Source organism: Panulirus ornatus, chromosome 33, assembly GCF_036320965.1.
Source record: "Panulirus ornatus isolate Po-2019 chromosome 33, ASM3632096v1, whole genome shotgun sequence".
NCBI classification, from domain to species: Eukaryota; Metazoa; Arthropoda; class Malacostraca; order Decapoda; family Palinuridae; genus Panulirus; species Panulirus ornatus.
In genome coordinates this window covers 18,931,485-18,953,366 of record NC_092256.1, presented here as the reverse complement: position 1 = coordinate 18,953,366, position 21,882 = coordinate 18,931,485, and the positions used below count along the sequence as shown (strand labels likewise).

General features: G+C 46.4%; 1 protein-coding gene across 9 annotated transcripts in view; it reads left to right on the top strand.

Annotated features, from left to right (window-relative positions):
* ZnT63C (zinc transporter 63C) overlaps window positions 1-21,882 on the top strand; it is a 143,137-nt gene that overhangs the window by 82,006 nt on the left and 39,249 nt on the right. For 2 of the 9 annotated variants that reach the window (XR_011715099.1, XM_071681806.1), the window contains exon 1: window positions 19,443-19,568. The exons of 5 other annotated variants lie outside the window; for them this stretch is intronic. The gene's annotated coding sequence lies outside the window, so the exon portion shown is untranslated. Of the gene's footprint in view, window positions 1-19,442; window positions 19,569-20,932; window positions 21,168-21,882 lie in introns of those variants that run through there. 2 more of the 9 variants (XM_071681803.1, XM_071681809.1) reach the window with 2 other exon arrangements.

The window sequence follows — 21,882 nt, the reverse complement described above, 5'->3', positions numbered from 1 at the left end:
GTGACCATAGAGTGTGGTATTATTTCCCCAGTGGTGACCATAGAGTGTGGTATTATTTCCCCAGTGGTGACCATAGAGTGTGGTATTATTTCCCCAGTGGTGACCATAGAGTGTGGTATTATTTCCCCAGTGGTGACCATAGAGTGTGGTATTATTTCCCCAGTGGTGACCATAGAGTGTGGTATTATTTCCCCAGTGGTGACCATAGAGTGTGGTATTATTTCCCCAGTGGTGACCATAGAGTGTGGTATTATTTCCCCAGTGGTGACCATAGAGTGTGGTATTATTTCCCCAGTGGTGACCATAGAGTGTGGTATTATTTCCCCAGTGGTGACCATAGAGTGTGGTATTATTTCCCCAGTGGTGACCATAGAGTGTGGTATTATTTCCCCAGTGGTGACCATAGAGTGTGGTATTATTTCCCCAGTGGTGACCATAGAGTGTGGTATTATTTCCCCAGTGGTGACCATAGAGTGTGGTATTATTTCCCCAGTGGTGACCATAGAGTGTGGTATTATTTCCCCAGTGGTGACCATAGAGTGTGGTATTATTTCCCCAGTGGTGACCATAGAGTGTGGTATTATTTCCCCAGTGGTGACCATAGAGTGTGGTATTATTTCCCCAGTGGTGACCATAGAGTGTGGTATTATTTCCCCAGTGGTGACCATAGAGTGTGGTATTATTTCCCCAGTGGTGACCATAGAGTGTGGTATTATTTCCCCAGTGGTGACCATAGAGTGTGGTATTATTTCCCCAGTGGTGACCATAGAGTGTGGTATTATTTCCCCAGTGGTGACCATAGAGTGTGGTATTATTTCCCCAGTGGTGACCATAGAGTGTGGTATTATTTCCCCAGTGGTGACCATAGAGTGTGGTATTATTTCCCCAGTGGTGACCATAGAGTGTGGTATTATTTCCCCAGTGGTGACCATAGAGTGTGGTATTATTTCCCCAGTGGTGACCATAGAGTGTGGTATTATTTCCCCAGTGGTGACCATAGAGTGTGGTATTATTTCCCCAGTGGTGACCATAGAGTGTGGTATTATTTCCCCAGTGGTGACCATAGAGTGTGGTATTATTTCCCCAGTGGTGACCATAGAGTGTGGTATTATTTCCCCAGTGGTGACCATAGAGTGTGGTATTATTTCCCCAGTGGTGACCATAGAGTGTGGTATTATTTCCCCAGTGGTGACCATAGAGTGTGGTATTATTTCCCCAGTGGTGACCATAGAGTGTGGTATTATTTCCCCAGTGGTGACCATAGAGTGTGGTATTATTTCCCCAGTGGTGACCATAGAGTGTGGTATTATTTCCCCAGTGGTGACCATAGAGTGTGGTATTATTTCCCCAGTGGTGACCATAGAGTGTGGTATTATTTCCCCAGTGGTGACCATAGAGTGTGGTATTATTTCCCCAGTGGTGACCATAGAGTGTGGTATTATTTCCCCAGTGGTGACCATAGAGTGTGGTATTATTTCCCCAGTGGTGACCATAGAGTGTGGTATTATTTCCCCAGTGGTGACCATAGAGTGTGGTATTATTTCCCCAGTGGTGACCATAGAGTGTGGTATTATTTCCCCAGTGGTGACCATAGAGTGTGGTATTATTTCCCCAGTGGTGACCATAGAGTGTGGTATTATTTCCCCAGTGGTGACCATAGAGTGTGGTATTATTTCCCCAGTGGTGACCATAGAGTGTGGTATTATTTCCCCAGTGGTGACCATAGAGTGTGGTATTATTTCCCCAGTGGTGACCATAGAGTGTGGTATTATTTCCCCAGTGGTGACCATAGAGTGTGGTATTATTTCCCCAGTGGTGACCATAGAGTGTGGTATTATTTCCCCAGTGGTGACCATAGAGTGTGGTATTATTTCCCCAGTGGTGACCATAGAGTGTGGTATTATTTCCCCAGTGGTGACCATAGAGTGTGGTATTATTTCCCCAGTGGTGACCATAGAGTGTGGTATTATTTCCCCAGTGGTGACCATAGAGTGTGGTATTATTTCCCCAGTGGTGACCATAGAGTGTGGTATTATTTCCCCAGTGGTGACCATAGAGTGTGGTATTATTTCCCCAGTGGTGACCATAGAGTGTGGTATTATTTCCCCAGTGGTGACCATTAGAGTGTGGTATTATTTCCCCAGTGGTGACCATAGAGTGTGGTATTATTTCCCCAGTGGTGACCATAGAGTGTGGTATTATTTCCCCAGTGGTGACCATAGAGTGTGGTATTATTTCCCCAGTGGTGACCATAGAGTGTGGTATTATTTCCCCAGTGGTGACCATAGAGTGTGGTATTATTTCCCCAGTGGTGACCATAGAGTGTGGTATTATTTCCCCAGTGGTGACCATAGAGTGTGGTATTATTTCCCCAGTGGTGACCATAGAGTGTGGTATTATTTCCCCAGTGGTGACCATAGAGTGTGGTATTATTTCCCCAGTGGTGACCATAGAGTGTGGTATTATTTCCCCAGTGGTGACCATAGAGTGTGGTATTATTTCCCCAGTGGTGACCATAGAGTGTGGTATTATTTCCCCAGTGGTGACCATAGAGTGTGGTATTATTTCCCCAGTGGTGACCATAGAGTGTGGTATTATTTCCCCAGTGGTGACCATAGAGTGTGGTATTATTTCCCCAGTGGTGACCATAGAGTGTGGTATTATTTCCCCAGTGGTGACCATAGAGTGTGGTATTATTTCCCCAGTGGTGACCATAGAGTGTGGTATTATTTCCCCAGTGGTGACCATAGAGTGTGGTATTATTTCCCCAGTGGTGACCATAGAGTGTGGTATTATTTCCCCAGTGGTGACCATAGAGTGTGGTATTATTTCCCCAGTGGTGACCATAGAGTGTGGTATTATTTCCCCAGTGGTGACCATAGAGTGTGGTATTATTTCCCCAGTGGTGACCATAGAGTGTGGTATTATTTCCCCAGTGGTGACCATAGAGTGTGGTATTATTTCCCCAGTGGTGACCATAGAGTGTGGTATTATTTCCCCAGTGGTGACCATAGAGTGTGGTATTATTTCCCCAGTGGTGACCATAGAGTGTGGTATTATTTCCCCAGTGGTGACCATAGAGTGTGGTATTATTTCCCCAGTGGTGACCATAGAGTGTGGTATTATTTCCCCAGTGGTGACCATAGAGTGTGGTATTATTTCCCCAGTGGTGACCATAGAGTGTGGTATTATTTCCCCAGTGGTGACCATAGAGTGTGGTATTATTTCCCCAGTGGTGACCATAGAGTGTGGTATTATTTCCCCAGTGGTGACCATAGAGTGTGGTATTATTTCCCCAGTGGTGACCATAGAGTGTGGTATTATTTCCCCAGTGGTGACCATAGAGTGTGGTATTATTTCCCCAGTGGTGACCATAGAGTGTGGTATTATTTCCCCAGTGGTGACCATAGAGTGTGGTATTATTTCCCCAGTGGTGACCATAGAGTGTGGTATTATTTCCCCAGTGGTGACCATAGAGTGTGGTATTATTTCCCCAGTGGTGACCATAGAGTGTGGTATTATTTCCCCAGTGGTGACCATAGAGTGTGGTATTATTTCCCCAGTGGTGACCATAGAGTGTGGTATTATTTCCCCAGTGGTGACCATAGAGTGTGGTATTATTTCCCCAGTGGTGACCATAGAGTGTGGTATTATTTCCCCAGTGGTGACCATAGAGTGTGGTATTATTTCCCCAGTGGTGACCATAGAGTGTGGTATTATTTCCCCAGTGGTGACCATAGAGTGTGGTATTATTTCCCCAGTGGTGACCATAGAGTGTGGTATTATTTCCCCAGTGGTGACCATAGAGTGTGGTATTATTTCCCCAGTGGTGACCATAGAGTGTGGTATTATTTCCCCAGTGGTGACCATAGAGTGTGGTATTATTTCCCCAGTGGTGACCATAGAGTGTGGTATTATTTCCCCAGTGGTGACCATAGAGTGTGGTATTATTTCCCCAGTGGTGACCATAGAGTGTGGTATTATTTCCCCAGTGGTGACCATAGAGTGTGGTATTATTTCCCCAGTGGTGACCATAGAGTGTGGTATTATTTCCCCAGTGGTGACCATAGAGTGTGGTATTATTTCCCCAGTGGTGACCATAGAGTGTGGTATTATTTCCCCAGTGGTGACCATAGAGTGTGGTATTATTTCCCCAGTGGTGACCATAGAGTGTGGTATTATTTCCCCAGTGGTGACCATAGAGTGTGGTATTATTTCCCCAGTGGTGACCATAGAGTGTGGTATTATTTCCCCAGTGGTGACCATAGAGTGTGGTATTATTTCCCCAGTGGTGACCATAGAGTGTGGTATTATTTCCCCAGTGGTGACCATAGAGTGTGGTATTATTTCCCCAGTGGTGACCATAGAGTGTGGTATTATTTCCCCAGTGGTGACCATAGAGTGTGGTATTATTTCCCCAGTGGTGACCATAGAGTGTGGTATTATTTCCCCAGTGGTGACCATAGAGTGTGGTATTATTTCCCCAGTGGTGACCATAGAGTGTGGTATTATTTCCCCAGTGGTGACCATAGAGTGTGGTATTATTTCCCCAGTGGTGACCATAGAGTGTGGTATTATTTCCCCAGTGGTGACCATAGAGTGTGGTATTATTTCCCCAGTGGTGACCATAGAGTGTGGTATTATTTCCCCAGTGGTGACCATAGAGTGTGGTATTATTTCCCCAGTGGTGACCATAGAGTGTGGTATTATTTCCCCAGTGGTGACCATAGAGTGTGGTATTATTTCCCCAGTGGTGACCATAGAGTGTGGTATTATTTCCCCAGTGGTGACCATAGAGTGTGGTATTATTTCCCCAGTGGTGACCATAGAGTGTGGTATTATTTCCCCAGTGGTGACCATAGAGTGTGGTATTATTTCCCCAGTGGTGGCCATAGTGTGTGGTATTATTTCCCCAGTGGTGCCCATAGTGTGTGGTATTATTTCCCCAGTGGTGACCATAGAGTGTGGTATTATTTCCCCAGTGGTGACCATAGAGTGTGGTATTATTTCCCCAGTGGTGGCCATAGTGTGTGGTATTATTTCCCCAGTGGTGACCATAGTGTGTGGTATTATTTCCCCAGTGGTGACCATAGAGTGTGGTATTATTTCCCCAGTGGTGACCATAGAGTGTGGTATTATTTCCCCAGTGGTGACCATAGAGTGTGGTATTATTTCCCCAGTGGTGACCATAGAGTGTGGTATTATTTCCCCAGTGGTGACCAACGTGTGTGGTATCATTTTCCAGTGGTCCCCATCGTGTGGGGTGTCATTTCCCAGTGGTCCCTAAAGTATGTGATATCAGTTCTCAGTGGCACCCCCTTAGTATGTGGTATCAATTCCCAGTGGTGCCTGTTATGTGATATCATCCTCCACTAGTCCCCCATAGTGTGTAGTGTGAGTCCCCAGTAGCCACCATAGTGTGGTATCAGTCCCCTGGAGTCCCCCCGCACGAGCGCACAGTACCGGTCCCCCGTGTACCACCTTATCAACATATCGTACCCCCCCTTCTGATCTGATGTGCTCGCCTGGTATTTTGTAACTCGGTGTACTGACGATCCCCCCACTGACGATCCCCACTGACGATCCCCACTGACGATTCCCCCACTGACGATCCACCACTGACGATCCCCCCACTGACGATCCTCCCCACTGACGATCCCCCCCACTGACGATCCTCCCCACTGACGATCCCCCACTGACGATCCCCCACTGACGATCCCCCCACTGACGATCCTCCCCACTGACGATCCCCCACTGACGATCCCCCCACTGACGACCCCCCCCACTGACGATCCCCCCACTGACGATCCCCCCCCCACTGCCTCCACCACCCCATCCCGTACCTCACCTCTGCCTCGTCTCGAGATGGACGATCATCATTATGGTGACAAGACGAGAACAAAGGAGGCTTTTGATTCGTCCACTTGGTTCGATTTCTCTCTCTCTCTCTCTCTCTCTCTCTCTCTCTCTCTCTCTCTCTCTCTCTCTCTCTCTCTCTCTCTCTCTCTCTCTCTCTCTGCCTATCTATCTATCTATCTACCTTTATGTCTGTCAATCTATCTATCCATCTCTCGTCAGCAGCCACTGATCAGGGGGTAGGGGTGTACAGAGCCACTTGGGTGTCGGGAGGGTGTAGTGGCGGCTGCGCAGTGAGCCTGCGCTTCAGTGGCTGTTTGGTGTCGCTCCTTCGGCCCAGGTGGCTCTCTCTCCTCTCCCTCACCCACTCGTGGATTACTGGCTTCCAGTTCACGAACATTCAAAATTTTCATCTCGTATAATAAAACATTTAACAGTGCGCAACTAACGCGGTTCGTTCTCCGTGTGTTTTTCCTGCGGTGAGCGCTACGCGTCAGCCCTTCCTCCTGGCAAAATCTTGACGTAGTTATTCGTCATCCTGCACACAGGTGTGATCAGTGTAGCCAGGTGTGTGTGTGTGTGTGTGTGTGTTTGTGTGTGTGTGTGTGTGTGGAGGTCTCCTGTACACGATAGATATACCTAGTGTTGCCAACCTTACATCGATAAGTCATGGAAGGTGGATAGATACATAGAAAGATAGCTAGGTACATAGATAGATAGAGAGATAGATAGGTGTACATAGAGAGAGAGAGAGAGAGAGAGAGAGAGAGAGAGAGAGAGAGAGAGAGAGAGAGAGAGAGAGAGAGAGAGAGGAGTACTTGTTTCACGTTCCCCTGTTATTTTGCACACTTCATGTGTATTATACAGCCAGGTATGTACCTCTGTTAGTTGAGAGGCGATGGTAAGGTCCCGCCACGTTAACACTGTTAGCAAGAGACACCCCCCTCTCCATAGCCGACCGAGCTATGTTAAGGTCATTGTCCACTTGGATGTAATCAGGACACCGTCGTGTCGCTATGTGTACGCGGTCTTAGCGTACATGTACATGTGTAGAGGGAGGGGGGGGGGGGGGCACACATGCCTCTGTTGTGGTGCCATGTGTTCGACAGGTGTTTCACACTTCACGCACATATGTGGTTGTCGGTGAGGTTCATAATTCGCGGGTCGTTCACATTTTGTGTTTGGGGTAGGGGTTGGGGGTCGGTCGGTGGTTGGTTTAGGGGTCGCTGGTCGTAACGGGGCGAACCATAGGGTGGTCGGTGACCCTTATGCAATTTGTACCCTTATGTGAGAGAGAGAGAGAGAGAGAGAGAGAGAGAGAGAGAGAGAGAGAGAGAGAGAGAGAGAGAGAGAGAGAGAATATATGATACGCTTGATATCTAAAAGTGTTATTGTGTGGGCAGGTGTTCCGATCACGGTTCGAAACGCCTCCCTCCTCCGCCCTCCTTCCCCTTCCTCCCTGAGACGGGGGAAGGGAGGGGGTGTGTGTCTGGGGACTGGATGGGAGAATTACGTAGCGTTGAGTTGAGTTGTCAAACCCAAACGCTTTCATCATGTAGACATAGACTCTCTTTATTTTGAGCAGTAGGACGACTTCTAGTCGTCGTAGTCAAAGATTAAGTCGTCGTACTCAAGAGGTGAAGTTATCGTACGCAAGGTGTTTAGCTGTCGTCCTCTTGGGGTTAAGTTCGTCGTATTCAAGGAATTAAGTCGTCGTACTCCGGGGCTTAAGTCGTCGTATTCAAGGATTTAACTCGTCGTGCTCACGGGATCAAGATGTCGTCCTGAAGGATTTAACTCGTCGTACTCAAGGGGTCAAGTTCTATTGATTTCGTCCCAATATCCTCCAGTGTGCGTCCGCCCCTGGTCTTAGCCTGGTAAACTTCCCCGGGAGGTGGGAGACGCAAGAGACTCTTGCTAAACTGAATTTCTTCAGTTCGCCTTCGACAGGACGATCTGCATTTTGCCTCACTGTAGCGCTTCACTTCCTCGAACCATTGTGAGTTTAGATCTCCAATTATGAAAACTAGTGTGAGGCTAGGTAAGTGTGTGTGTGTGTGTGTGTGTGTGTGTGTGTGTGTGTGTGTGTGTGTGTGTGTGTGTGTGAAGACTGTCGTCCGCAATCTCGTGTTTTCGTTTGAATTCGATTCTTCTTTTTTTTCCAATTTTTTTTTTTAAGGTGTTATTCTCATAAATTGATGTGCTCGTCATTTCCCGCGTAATTCCACACACACACACACACACACACACACACACACACACACACACACACACACACACACACACACGTCACATATACCGTTGTGTCAAAACCGTAACAGTCACACACAGTTTTATGGCTGGGGCTAAAGACTGCAACACCGGCCCGGGAGTTTGCTGGCCCGTCCATCATGTTTAAGCTCCCTCGGGGTTGGCACTATTAGAGGTGAAAGGTCGAAGGATGGATATTTCTCTCCCCCCCATCACCCCATCACCCCCTTACCATCACCCCCCCCCCCCCCCACACACACACACACACACACACACCATTTTTTTCAGTGGGATTTCAGGACGGAGGTCGGCGTGTTGAGGTTGAAGGCGAAGGGTTGGATGTAATTCCAAAGGCCAGGGTTTTACACCGTTGAAGGGGTCGATCATTTTTTTTTTTTGGGGGTGGGGGGTTAGGTAGCATTGTGGTGAGGGATGTCCAGGTTCTAAAGGAAGCTATTGGGGTTGTGGTGGGGGGTTTAGGGGATACTATGGGGTAAAGGAGGGTTCAGAGGACGTGGATAGTGTGGTGGTGGTGGCGGGGGTTTGGTACGTAGGATGTCACGTCTGCTGCCCGGGGTCCTGAGCGGTTTGATGAACGTGTGTATAAAGGTCCCACCACACAAGTGCACGTCCTGGCGGGCTCACGACTTTTGACCGAGTTGCTGGCCTGATCAAGGACTCCAGCTGCTGCTGCTGCTGCTGCTGCTGCACCTTGAATCTCATTATCTCTCTCTCTCTCTCTCTCTCTCTCTCTCTCTCTCTCTCTCTCTCTCTCTCTCTCTCTCTCTCTCTCTCTGACGCTGGGTATGCTGCCCTTTGTCTTCTTTTCCCTCCTCCACCCTCTACTGCTGCTGCTGCTCTGCTCCTTCTCCTGCTGCTGATCCTGGTTGGCACGCCTCTCCTTCCTGCTGATATTGTTGTTGTCCGTCCGCTAATGCTGTCGTGCTCCACGGCTATAATGTAGCGTCGTCAGTACCTGGAGAGAGAGAGAGAGAGAGAGAGAGAGAGAGAGAGAGAGAGAGAGAGAGAGAGAGAGAGAGAGAGTTTAGTGGCTCCACTGTTATTGTCCCTAGTTTGGCTGGGGAGCTACGTGCGCTGATGACAAGTGGGCAAGTAGAGAGACAGGTAGGGCAAGCAGTGGAACAAGCAGGAGAGGGTCGGGGGGAAAAGGCAGCAGTCAGTGGATCAAAAAGGGAAGGCAGGCGAGCAAGCAGGCTGGGTTGTTAGGCAGGCAGATAGAGAGCACACCTTCCCCTGACCCGAGTTAGCCCACTAGCTTCACAGTGAGGGAGGGAAGTGAGGGGAGGCGAGGTGTGTGGCCTGCACTATAGGGAGCAGGATGAGGATCCTCTCTCCCTCCCTCCCTCTCCCCCTCCATCCCCCAGCAGGATACGATGCTCTCCTGGGGACACTCCACCGCCAGATTAACCCCCACACATCTCATGCAAATTGGATTCGATCCTCTTCTTAGCTGAAGTATTCGGTACCTCCGTTTGCATCGTGAATAGTGCCATCACCTTTCTCCATTTATGGAGGGGAGACATACCCATTTTATGTTTATGCTTTCGTGGACGGTGTAGAGGAACGATGGGAGGAACTTTAAAGAGTTATTAAGGCTAAAGACTTCATGCCAGACTCGTGTGGATGGCTTAACTTGGGGCGAGGAAATTTGTTAGATGGAGTGCAACTCGACGCCTTTGTCTGAGAGCCCTGGCCAGTCGCCGGGGAAATATGCATATCTGCATTGCTGCAGGTGGAGGCCCGGCCCGGCCTGGGTGATTGTACTGGTGGAATGGCACCAGAGGGGGGTGCAGCTGGAGGCCTCCTGCCACTGGAGATATGCAGCTGGAGGACTTATACCACTGGAGAGCGTACAGCTAGAGGACTTATACCACTGGAGGTGTGCAGGTGGAGGCCTCCTGCCACTGGAGGTGTTCAGCTGGATGACTTATAGCACTGTAGGGGGTGCAGCTAGAGGCCTCCTACCACTGGAGGGAGTGCATCTGGAGGACCTCTTCCACTGGAGGGAGTGCATCTGGAGGACTTCTACCACTTGAGAGGGCTACTGATTGAGGGCTGCCTCAAGATAACTAACTTCCCTCGGGGGATGTAAGGGCAAACGAAAGAGGAGCACAGTTGGACGACCTCACTGCACGGCACCGTCGGGGCTCACTGGATTGTCACCCCTGGTGGGCCTTCTACAGGAGAGACGCACGCAGCGTGAGACTCCCCAAACCTAAGGTCGTCGCTTAGGACATAAACATACATTGGATTGGTGGGAGGAGGTGTCACCTGCGCTCGTTCCTGAATCACCAGGTCTCCTGTTGTCTTCACCTTCGTCATGCCATAAAGGAGTACAGGGGGGTGATGGTTGGAGAGTGATTTATAGGAATTCATGTTTGAAGATCGACAGCAGATGGTAATAACCTAGCAGGAATTCATGTTCGAGAATCGACAGGTAAGGGTTATATCCTAGGAGATGACAGATGGTGAAATGACGGGTGACGCACGCAAAATTGGCGGCTGAAGTGTGATGGATGGGGAGGGACAGATTTGACGGGTAGGAAGTTGACGGGTTCATAGGTGGAAATTGTTGGGCGTCATGTGTGGGCATTGATGGATGATGAGGTGGAATTGACGGATTGAAGGATTACGAAAGATGGAAAGGGAATGTGATGGTTGGAGAGTGATTTATAGGAATTCATGTTTGAAGATCGACAGCAGATGGTAATAACCTAGCAGGAATTCATGTTCGAGAATCGACAGGTAAGGGTTATATCCTAGGAGATGACAGATGGTGAAATGACGGGTGACGCACGCAAAATTGGCGGCTGAAGTGTGATGGATGGGGAGGGACAGATTTGACGGGTAGGAAGTTGACGGGTTCATAGGTGGAAATTGTTGGGCGTCATGTGTGGGCATTGATGGATGATGAGGTGGAATTGACGGATTGAAGGATTACGAAAGATGGAAAGGGAATGTGATGGTTGGAGAGTGATTTATAGGAATTCATGTTCGAGAATCGACAGGTAAGGGTTATATCCTAGGAGATGACAGATGGTGAAATGACGGGTGACGCACGCAAAATTGGCGGCTGAAGTGTGATGGATGGGGAGGGACAGATTTGACGGGTAGGAAGTTGACGGGTTCATAGGTGGAAATTGTTGGGCGTCATGTGTGGGCATTGATGGATGATGAGGTGGAATTGACGGATTGAAGGATTACGAAAGATGGAAAGGGAATGTGATGGTTGGAGAGTGATTTATAGGAATTCATGTTTGAAGATCGACAGCAGATGGTAATAACCTAGCAGGAATTCATGTTCGAGAATCGACAGGTAAGGGTTATATCCTAGGAGATGACAGATGGTGAAATGACGGGTGACGCACGCAAAATTGGCGGCTGAAGTGTGATGGATGGGGAGGGACAGATTTGACGGGTAGGAAGTTGACGGGTTCATAGGTGGAAATTGTTGGGCGTCATGTGTGGGCATTGATGGATGATGAGGTGGAATTGACGGATTGAAGGATTACGAAAGATGGAAAGGGAATGTGATGGTTGGAGAGTGATTTATAGGAATTCATGTTTGAAGATCGACAGCAGATGGTAATAACCTAGCAGGAATTCATGTTCGAGAATCGACAGGTAAGGGTTATATCCTAGGAGATGACAGATGGTGAAATGACGGGTGACGCACGCAAAATTGGCGGCTGAAGTGTGATGGATGGGGAGGGACAGATTTGACGGGTAGGAAGTTGACGGGTTCATAGGTGGAAATTGTTGGGCGTCATGTGTGGGCATTGATGGATGATGAGGTGGAATTGACGGATTGAAGGATTACGAAAGATGGAAAGGGAATGTGATGGTTGGAGAGTGATTTATAGGAATTCATGTTTGAAGATCGACAGCAGATGGTAATAACCTAGCAGGAATTCATGTTCGAGAATCGACAGGTAAGGGTTATATCCTAGGAGATGACAGATGGTGAAATGACGGGTGACGCACGCAAAATTGGCGGCTGAAGTGTGATGGATGGGGAGGGACAGATTTGACGGGTAGGAAGTTGACGGGTTCATAGGTGGAAATTGTTGGGCGTCATGTGTGGGCATTGATGGATGATGAGGTGGAATTGACGGATTGAAGGATTACGAAAGATGGAAAGGGAATGTGATGGTTGGAGAGTGATTTATAGGAATTCATGTTTGAAGATCGACAGCAGATGGTAATAACCTAGCAGGAATTCATGTTCGAGAATCGACAGGTAAGGGTTATATCCTAGGAGATGACAGATGGTGAAATGACGGGTGACGCACGCAAAATTGGCGGCTGAAGTGTGATGGATGGGGAGGGACAGATTTGACGGGTAGGAAGTTGACGGGTTCATAGGTGGAAATTGTTGGGCGTCATGTGTGGGCATTGATGGATGATGAGGTGGAATTGACGGATTGAAGGATTACGAAAGATGGAAAGGGAATGTGATGGTTGGAGAGTGATTTATAGGAATTCATGTTCGAGAATCGACAGGTAAGGGTTATATCCTAGGAGATGACAGATGGTGAAATGACGGGTGAAGGGTGACGGTTGAGACGTGGAAAGAGTGCAGACTGATCTTACAAACAACAACAAAACTGAAGTGTTGAGTGGAGGTGTCTTTAGGGACACGATTGAATGCCAGCGACGTTCCTCCCTGGCGGCGGGAGGAATTAGAATAAGGACAGAGTCACTGATGGTGACATCTCCGCGCGCCTCAGAATTTGTTGTCGATTAGTTGGTTGTTTGCGCTTTAAACGACCAGCCAGTCATTTAAACGCCAGGGATCTTTAAGGACGTCGCGAACACACAAATTTCTCAAAGTTGTTCGAGATGATCCCGTATTCTTTCAATGGGTTCAGACATTTTGTATAGTAGTTGGCTGGTTGATCAGTCGCAAGAGTCAATAAGGCCTTTAAACTCAAGTAATAACTCAACTGTAAACCCACAAACACACTCACTCTGTGTGTGTGTGTGTGTGTGTGTGTGTGTGGTGTGTGTGTGTGTGTGTGTGTGGTGTGTGTGTGTGTGTGTGTGTGGTGTGTGTGTGTGTGGTGTGTGTGTGTGTGGTGTGTGTGTGTGTGTGGTGTGTGTGTGTGTGTGGTGTGTGTGTGTGTGTATATATATAATATATATATATATATTATATATATATATATATAATATATATATATATATATAATATATATATATATATCTATATATATATATATTATATATATATATATATATAATATATATATATATATATATATATATATATATATATATATATATATATATATATATGGTTAGTGAACTTGGTTCATGTTTCTTCGTTGTAGGTAACGCTTTAAAGTTCGTCAAAACGGGGTGGTCTGTCATACGCAAGGGTTTGCACCAGTCGTGCTGTAGGGTCGTACCGTCTTGTATAAAGGGTCGCGACGTCGTGATCACTGGTTTTATTTAGGGTCGTATTAGCGAGCCTGAGATGTGGGCCTTAGATGTGGCTGACTGGCGCAGTGGGAAACATTGGTACCGTCAAGGGAGCGTTCAGATGACGCAACCCAGAAAAAAAAAAGAGGAGATAAATCAGCTTCCTGCGCTAGTATGTGGTAGATCCTCTCTCTCTCTCTCTCTCTCTCTCTCTCTCTCTCTCTCTCTCTCTCTCTCTCTCTCTCTCTCTCTCTCTCTCTCTCTCTCTCAAAAATTGAGAAAACTGTTGGGAATATCGCTCGACAAACCCGCCACCAGTTTTCCCTCATATCCTGGTTATCCCTCTTGGCGTCCGAATCGCGAGAGAGACGAATTAGCAGCTGGTGTTGTCAAAGCCAGGCAGGCTGGTTGGCTGAGGGGAGGGGAGGGACGGAGGAAGAGCCAGTGACTTATGCTTTAAACCATGAGGGGGGTGACAGCGGTGTTGTGTCAGCGGGTGGGTGGTGGAAGTTGAATTGAGTGACAGATATCTCTGCGGGCCCGCCAGATATGCCCGCCCTCAAAGCGTCGTTAGCGCCTGGCCTGGCCTGGCCTTGTGAGTTTGTCCTCCTCATGAGTGACACACCCTCCTGAGTGCTTGATGCCGTTGATGATATTATTTGTGCCAGTGACTCTCGCGTGTCTCTATCTCTGTATATGCGTCCTGCGCTGATGGTGTCTCACTGCTGTCCCAGGGCTGCGCGTCGCAGTCGAGAGAGAGAGAGAGAGGGAGAGACTCTTGAGTGATAACGAGTCGTTTTTGTTGAGGCCTAGAGAGATAACGTTGCTTTTTGTTGACATTGTAAAAGATACCCAGTGCTTTTTTTTGGGGGGGGAGGGGTTGTTGTGGCTTTGCGAGATGACGAGTACCCGTTGATGATGCTGGAGTGAATAATTCTTTACTGTAAGTCTTCTGGGTCATTCTACGGGATTGATTCTCATTGTTGCCTGTAGACAGGTTGGGGAGGGGGAAATGGATGGCGGTGGTTGACGAGTGGGGATTAATGAGTGGCAGGTGATGGAGTGGAAAGTCAAGAGTTGAATATGACGGGTGACGCACGCAAAATTGGCGGCTGAAGTGTGATGGATGGGGAGGGACAGATTTGACGGGTAGGAAGTTGACGGGTTCATAGGTGGAAATTGTTGGGCGTCATGTGTGGGCATTGATGGATGATGAGGTGGAATTGACGGATTGAAGGATTACGAAAGATGGAAAGGGAATGTGATGGTTGGAGAGTGATTTATAGGAATTCATGTTTGAAGATCGACAGCAGATGGTAATAACCTAGCAGGAATTAATGTTCGAGAATCGACAGGTAAGGGTTATATCCTAGGAGATGACAGATGGTGAAATGACGGGTGAAGGGTGACGGTTGAGACGTGGAAAGAGTGCAGACTGGATCTTACAAACAACAACAAAACTGAAGTGTTGAGCGGAGGTGTCTTTAGGGACACGATTGAATGCCAGCGACGTTCCTCCCTGGCGGCGAGAGGAATTAGAATAAGGACAGAGTCACTGATGGTGACATCTCCGCGCGCCTCAGAATTTGTTGTCGATTAGTTGGTTGTTTGCGCTTTAAACGACCAGCCAGTCATTTAAACGCCAGGGATCTTTAAGGACGTCGCGAACACACAAATTTCTCAAAGTTGTTCGAGATGATCCCGTATTCTTTCAATGGGTTCAGACATTTTGTATAGTAGTTGGCTGGTTGATCAGTCGCAAGAGTCAATAAGGCCTTTAAACTCAAGTAATAACTCACTGTAAACCCACAAACACACTCACTCTGTGTGTGTGTGTGTGTGTGTGTGTGTGTGTGTGTGTGTGTTTGCAAGCACAGGGCGCCCCATGTGCATGACTGTAACGTATTATTAGTAGTAGTAGTAGTAGCGACCTGGGCGGATGTGCCCAGATTTGTAAGATATGAATCGCTTCATCACTAAGAAATTCAGAAAGAAATTCAGTTCGTGATATGATTTTGGACTGGCAAATGGCCATAAGCATAATTTTCCCCCGTGATGCAAAATATGTAAGATTGAGTTCCAGACTTTATTTTATTATATTTTCTTTTAAGAAAACGGAGCAAGAAACTTGTGTGCAGTACATTTTTTTTAAAGTTCATACGTTGTTTTACCCAGTATAGCGTTATTATGATAATGAGTTCTCATTATGTATAGAGCCTTTTTGTTTTTTTTAATTTCTCATTACATTGTATGAGAAGGCCCTTGTCTTTTTTTTCTTGTTTAAAAAAACGCAAAGCCTTTGTAAGCGTGTATGAAATAACGAAGGGACTTTTTTAAGTAGTTACCATATAGTGTGAGCATTTTTTCGCTGGAGCAATGATATTCGTGTGTGTGTGTGTGTATATATATATATATATATATATATATATATATATATATATATATATATATATATATGTATATATATAATCTTCATTCTGTGCATGGTGATTGTATAATCAATTTCATATTATTACACGTTTGGAAGATATTCACATTTACGTAAAATTTCAATAACTTAAAGATTTTTAACCATCGACACCAAGTGAGTGTGGGGGTTGTATCCCATTTCCCGTTTACTAATGACGTGCACCAAAGGGGAGGGGGAGTGACTGTGGCAAACGTGTTGCCTGTCAGTCTGTATACAGTCGCCGTCAGCCGAGAGAGAAAATGGGTTGTCTTCTGGCTACTGCCAGCCACTCTAAGCGATTGGCCATAAATTGCTCAGCGTCGCACGTTGGTGCTTGCTACATAAGCAGTATATACATAATGGCACATGTAAACCATTCTCGGGTTCTGGGAGATACGGCACATGTAAACCTCCGGTCGGGGAGAGATGGCACATGTAAACCAATCCTGGAGTTAAGAGAGATGAGCCATGTAAACTTACGGTTGGGGACAGATGGGGGAAATGTAAACCGTGGGTCTGGGAGAGGTGGTACATGTAAACCAATCATGTATGGGTAGATATGCTACACCCAGATCGTACATGTGAACCCAATCAGAGTGGGGATGGGTGCTACGTGTAAACCAAGGAGAGAGGGGCGGCATATGTAAATTAAGGGTGTGTGTGTGTGTGTGTGTGTGTGTGTGTGTGTGTGTGTGAGAGAGAGAGAGAGAGAGAGAGAGAGAGAGAGAGAGAGAGAGAGAGAGAGAGAGAGTGCCTTGTGCCTGGATAGATGTATTATAAGGATGATATTATATAGAAAAAAAAGATAAAGTGCTTCCTCGGCTCGTATCCATACTAAAGTAAATTAGCAGTGATTTGTGAGGGTTTTTGTGGGCAAGGCGTCAGATATAGCCGAAAGTCCGGCCAAACATCACTGGGTGCCAAACCATCAGATTGCTTCGACATTTTCAAGACGGGCCGCCGAGAAAATCACAGATATACGCTTTTGCCGTTTGTTGAATAGTAGTACAAATTGTTATTTGTAGTAATTAGAATACTAATTAGTTGAATTGTGGGCTTTGTTCACTCAAGTTTTAAAGGTAAGTGATGTTCTTTGAGTCCATGTTTAAATGGACCATAAGAGCGCAGGGTTGTTTAATATCGGCAGTGGATATATATATACGGTCTTGATATGTGTGGTTGAGAAAGCGATCTGTGAAAGCAGGACTTTTGTGGAAAGTCTGTTCACTCGTAACCCGGAGAGCACGAAGGCACGACACAAGTGCACAACGGCAAACTGCTGTTGTTCTATGATGTCGCGGTGGCCTGAGTCCAAATCGGCCTCTGTATCTTTGTCCATCGTCTCGTGTCCCCCCCATCCCCGTCTCTCTTTGTTCCGGTGGAGAAGGTCATCTGTGTTTGACGCACGCACGCAAGGACTAGAGTTTTCCTCTCCGCCCATGAATGTCTAGTTGGGCGTAGAAACAGGCTTGTGTGCGCCGAAGTAAAGCTCCGGGAGGTGTGGACGACGGGTGCACATGGGGGGAAGCGGGCGGTGGGAGGAGTGGGTGTGAGGGAGGGATTCTCATGAATCTGGTTAGGAGGAGTGTACGGTGTGGGCTGGTGGTGGTTAGCCAAACGCCTCGTGAGGGAGGGAGTATCAAGCAACAGTCGGCTGTTGTTATATACAGATAATGACCTTTTTTTTAGGGGGTGCCTCATTGACTGCCATGGTTATGCTAATCTATCAGAAAACGTTTTTTTCAGCGAGGGTTACATTTTTACAACGTCGGCTAAGGTGAGACGTGGCCCTAGGGCATCATGTGTCCTCAGCACAGACAGCCTTGCTATGCCCCTCCCCCCCTCATTTTGCTTTATGACACCGTCGTAAGACGATGTCTTAACATCATCCAGTGTAAAGCATAAAGACGCAGTTAGGGTTTTAAAATGATGTGCCAAGAGACTTGATAAAAGGATCCCGTCTGGCAACAGTTCAACAAGAAATGATAATTTAAAGAGAGGCACCACGTAACCATCTCGCTAGAGGGAATGGGCCTAGGGATGGGCGAGGGTGATTCCGATCCATTGGGATTCCCTTGAAACCGTGGTATGTCACACGACTAAAATGAATCGGACGCGTTCATAACTTTATGCTCAGTTTTTTTGTATTTAAAAAAGAATTCTCTCCTGTTTTATGAACCCATTCCTAGGGAGGAAAAAAGAGCGAGGTAGGGAGAGGTGGGTTAGCTTTTTTCTTCCTCCTTCTGAGCTGTGTATGATAATGGGGATGGAGGTTTTTCGGGAGCTTAGTTAATGAGAGAGCTGTTCATGACTACCAGAGGAAAGTAACGAGGTTGTTTCGGGCATTTCCGGGAGCTAAGAAGGAATTCATAGTCTGAGAATTGCCTGTTCGTATGTTCTTGACGAGAGCCGACTTGCGATACCATTATTGCACCAGTGTTTGTCAGTTTTATTACTTTATGTGAAAGACCATAGCCAATAAACGCAATGCTTTTCCATAGATTAGTATTGTAGCCCAAGTTTAACCTAGTTGTCGTACTAGGTCAAAGTACCTGTAAATATACGGCATTTTAGTGTTTGAACTAATAAGAGTTGAGTGTGATTATAAACATGACTCATGCCCGAGTGTTTCCCAAGAATATATGATGCAATCAATAGAGCATCTAGGGAGGTCTGGCATTTGGTGGTGGTGCCGTGTGCACTGCGCTGGGCAGCCTACCCGTCTCCATTATCGTACACGCCTGGCTCACTGTCTGTTCTCACATCGTCCGTCTCTATTCCCCCTTAGGCGATAGTTATGGTGTAGAATTCACAATAGGAATGTATTTGGTCACATATGTGAGGCAGACACGGGTGACCGACGAATATTCTCGCTGTGGTCGATAGTAGATGCTCAGTTGGCTGTGCAAATGTATCTCACGGCTTCTATAGAGTTTCCTCGAAGTTTCTTTCCTCCATAACGTATGTTTCTTGCATGTTTACATTGGTCTAGTGTGGTAATATTGATCCAAAATGGGGTTTACCCCAAGTTGCGAGTTTCATACGAATAGTTTTGTATTTTCGGTGAATTCGCAAAATAACAGCGTGAGATATGAGATATCCGCGTCAGAGTCCTTACTGTCTTGCCTAGCTCAGGTAATTGAGTCTTGGTAATGAGAGACTTGGTGATTACTGGTAGCCTGAGTTAGTGGCCCATCTCGAGATAGCAGCAGCCTCCTGATCGGGCCGTGTGCAACCATCTGACAGTGTCTCTCTTATACATGAGTTTATGTTGAGACGACAGTTATGGTTATCATGCTGCGGGAGAATAAGTGAATTATTCGTTACTCGTACATTATTTGGGAATGTGCCGTAAATGTAAAGAAGCGACGAATGATGTCGGTGGGCTCGTGTGCAGCAGTGACGCGGCGATTACGTATGATGACGTAGTAATGACGTCTGCATGCTGGCGCCAAGTCTGGTCACGTTCGCGTTGCTGTGTAGGGAGGGAGGTGGAGTGAGTGGAGGCTCCATGCTCCCTCCTAACCTAACTCTAACTCTTGAGGGACCTTGGGCGTGGACCAAACAGGTTGGTGTTGCTCTCCACACTTGTTAATGTCAAGTCGCGAACCCGTTTTGTGTTTCTTGGTAATTATTTTAGCTGTTTGGAAAAGATTATACATAACAATTGGTAGTGTAGTTTAGAGAAATTATTGGGATTTCCATCCCAATCCTTTAATGATGCTGGAGGTGTTTGAATGACTTTATGTGACGGACATAAATAGCGAGGCGTGCGTGGTGTCAATTAAAGTAGTGTTGCTGTGTCGAGCATGCTCGGGGTTTGCTCTGCATAAGTATTTCTGAAGTATTTAATGCTTGGAAGTTTCCTTAACCCAGTTTGCCGGAAAGTATACGACTTTCAGGTATGTATTAAAGCATGCGGTGTGCGAGAGTGGGAATGTATTTAACACTTTCCTGCCCCCACTGTCATTTCATGATATGGAAAAATAAAAAAAACGAGAGAAGGTGTTTCTGTGTGAAAACCATACACTATACCCTTTAAATTTTCCCGTTGAACAAAACTACTCCCTAGTCAGCTTTCTATCACTTACGAAAGTTTTAAGTACCATGAATTAATATGCTTTCTCTCGCGCGCGAGTTTTCTGATGATCACTCAGGTATTAGTGATGTTTTGAAATGTTGTATTTTCTTAGTTTGACTTTGGCTTGTAGTAGTGTCTAGTAGTACGGTTTGAGCCAAAGTTTAACTCCGTTAGAAAGGATAAAACAAAAAAAAATCAGTCGCCACACAGCTTTAACGCTAGTGCCGTGTGTATAACTCTCCGTTCTGTCTATAAATGTCCTTTAGTTTCCCTTTGTATGAAACTACTGGATTTATTGTGCTAATAAGCCCCATGGGTGTCCCTAGTTTACAGGATCAGTCATAATTCAATTGTGATGAAGAATAAGGAATAGCAATGCCAGTTTGTAACAGCTTGTCTGTGTATGTGACATTACTTGTGTGGCGGGGTGGGAAGGTTGGTGCTGACGTCAGAGCCAGTCTCTCTCTCTCTCCGCCCCCTTCCTGCATACCGCGTGGGTCTCCTCTGTTGCCTCATGCTTGGTCTCTCTCTCTCTCTCTCTCTCTCTCTCTCTCTCTCTCTCTCTCTCTCTCTCTCTCTCTCTCTGTTTTTTTTTTTGTCCCATTTTATTTCCTCATGACAGTAGCTCGCTCGTTGTGTCATCTTTCTCCTTTGGCGTAGGTCAAGATGTGTTTTACTCGTTTCACTGTTTGGCATATTGTCTTCATTGTTTTGCGTATCTTGCTCTCTCTTTTTTTTTTTTAACCTCCTAGTGGTTTTTTTTTTCCTTGCGTTATGTTTCTCTTTATGTGGTTTGATTATATCAGTTTCTTTGTTGTCCTCTTTGATGGGTGGAGGGGCTTTTGTTACAGGAAGGTGTGCTTCATCTGCTGCCCTTGTGGATGTTGAATAAAAGCGACACTGGGTGGCCAGGAGACCCAGCTGGCATGAGGCTTTTTAGTAAGCACACTGTCAAAGCGCATCTCCCGGGTCGCACACCTGGAGCAACCTCCACACACCCACACACGTCATGTGGACGCTCATCTTAGAGGAGAGCGAGCAGCTTTAGTGTGGGGTTTCTAACCCTTGCATCAGCTGTGCAACAAGGTTAATATTTTTTTTTCTTTACAATATTACTGGATATCTTTAGATTGGGGAGACAATGCAACAAAGCACTATGAAGGCAATGAAAACGTGAAACTGGTTTTGGTTGGAACGTCTAGTCGAGAAATGCACAGGGTCGATATTCTCTGTAAACAACTGGAATCATTTTGAAATAAAACGAATGAAGGAAGACCTTATCATTCACTGTATAACGTGTCATGAAGCTACCGAGTCGGGAAAAGTATTTGTTCAAGTCATAATGAACACGAGTACAGTTACTTGGAGAAGGAAAATCGAGAATAACTTTGTAAAACCCTTTGATGATAACCTCTGGATTTTAGGGAAACATTTGAGTTTGAGGAAATAAAAGTTCCCTCTTTGTGCCTCAATGATTGTATCTCAGTCTAATTGTTACCAAGCAAAAACCAATGTGTTAATCCACTGGCTTAAAAGGATGTAGAGTTTAAATGAAATCCATGAACACCGTAGTTTTACATAGAATGTAAAGTTTAGGTAAACCTCATGGAAAAAAGTCTTTATTCGTTACGTCATATTAAGAGAATGGAAACTCACCAGATTGTTGCACTGCAAAGCAACAAGTGGCGCTTTAGTCACTAAAGCAGGTACCTATACTTAGAGACTTGCGAGGCAAAGAAATCTTGTCACTTGAGATGAACAGCCTCCACTTGGCAATATCCCAGTTTTCCCTCACGTCAGG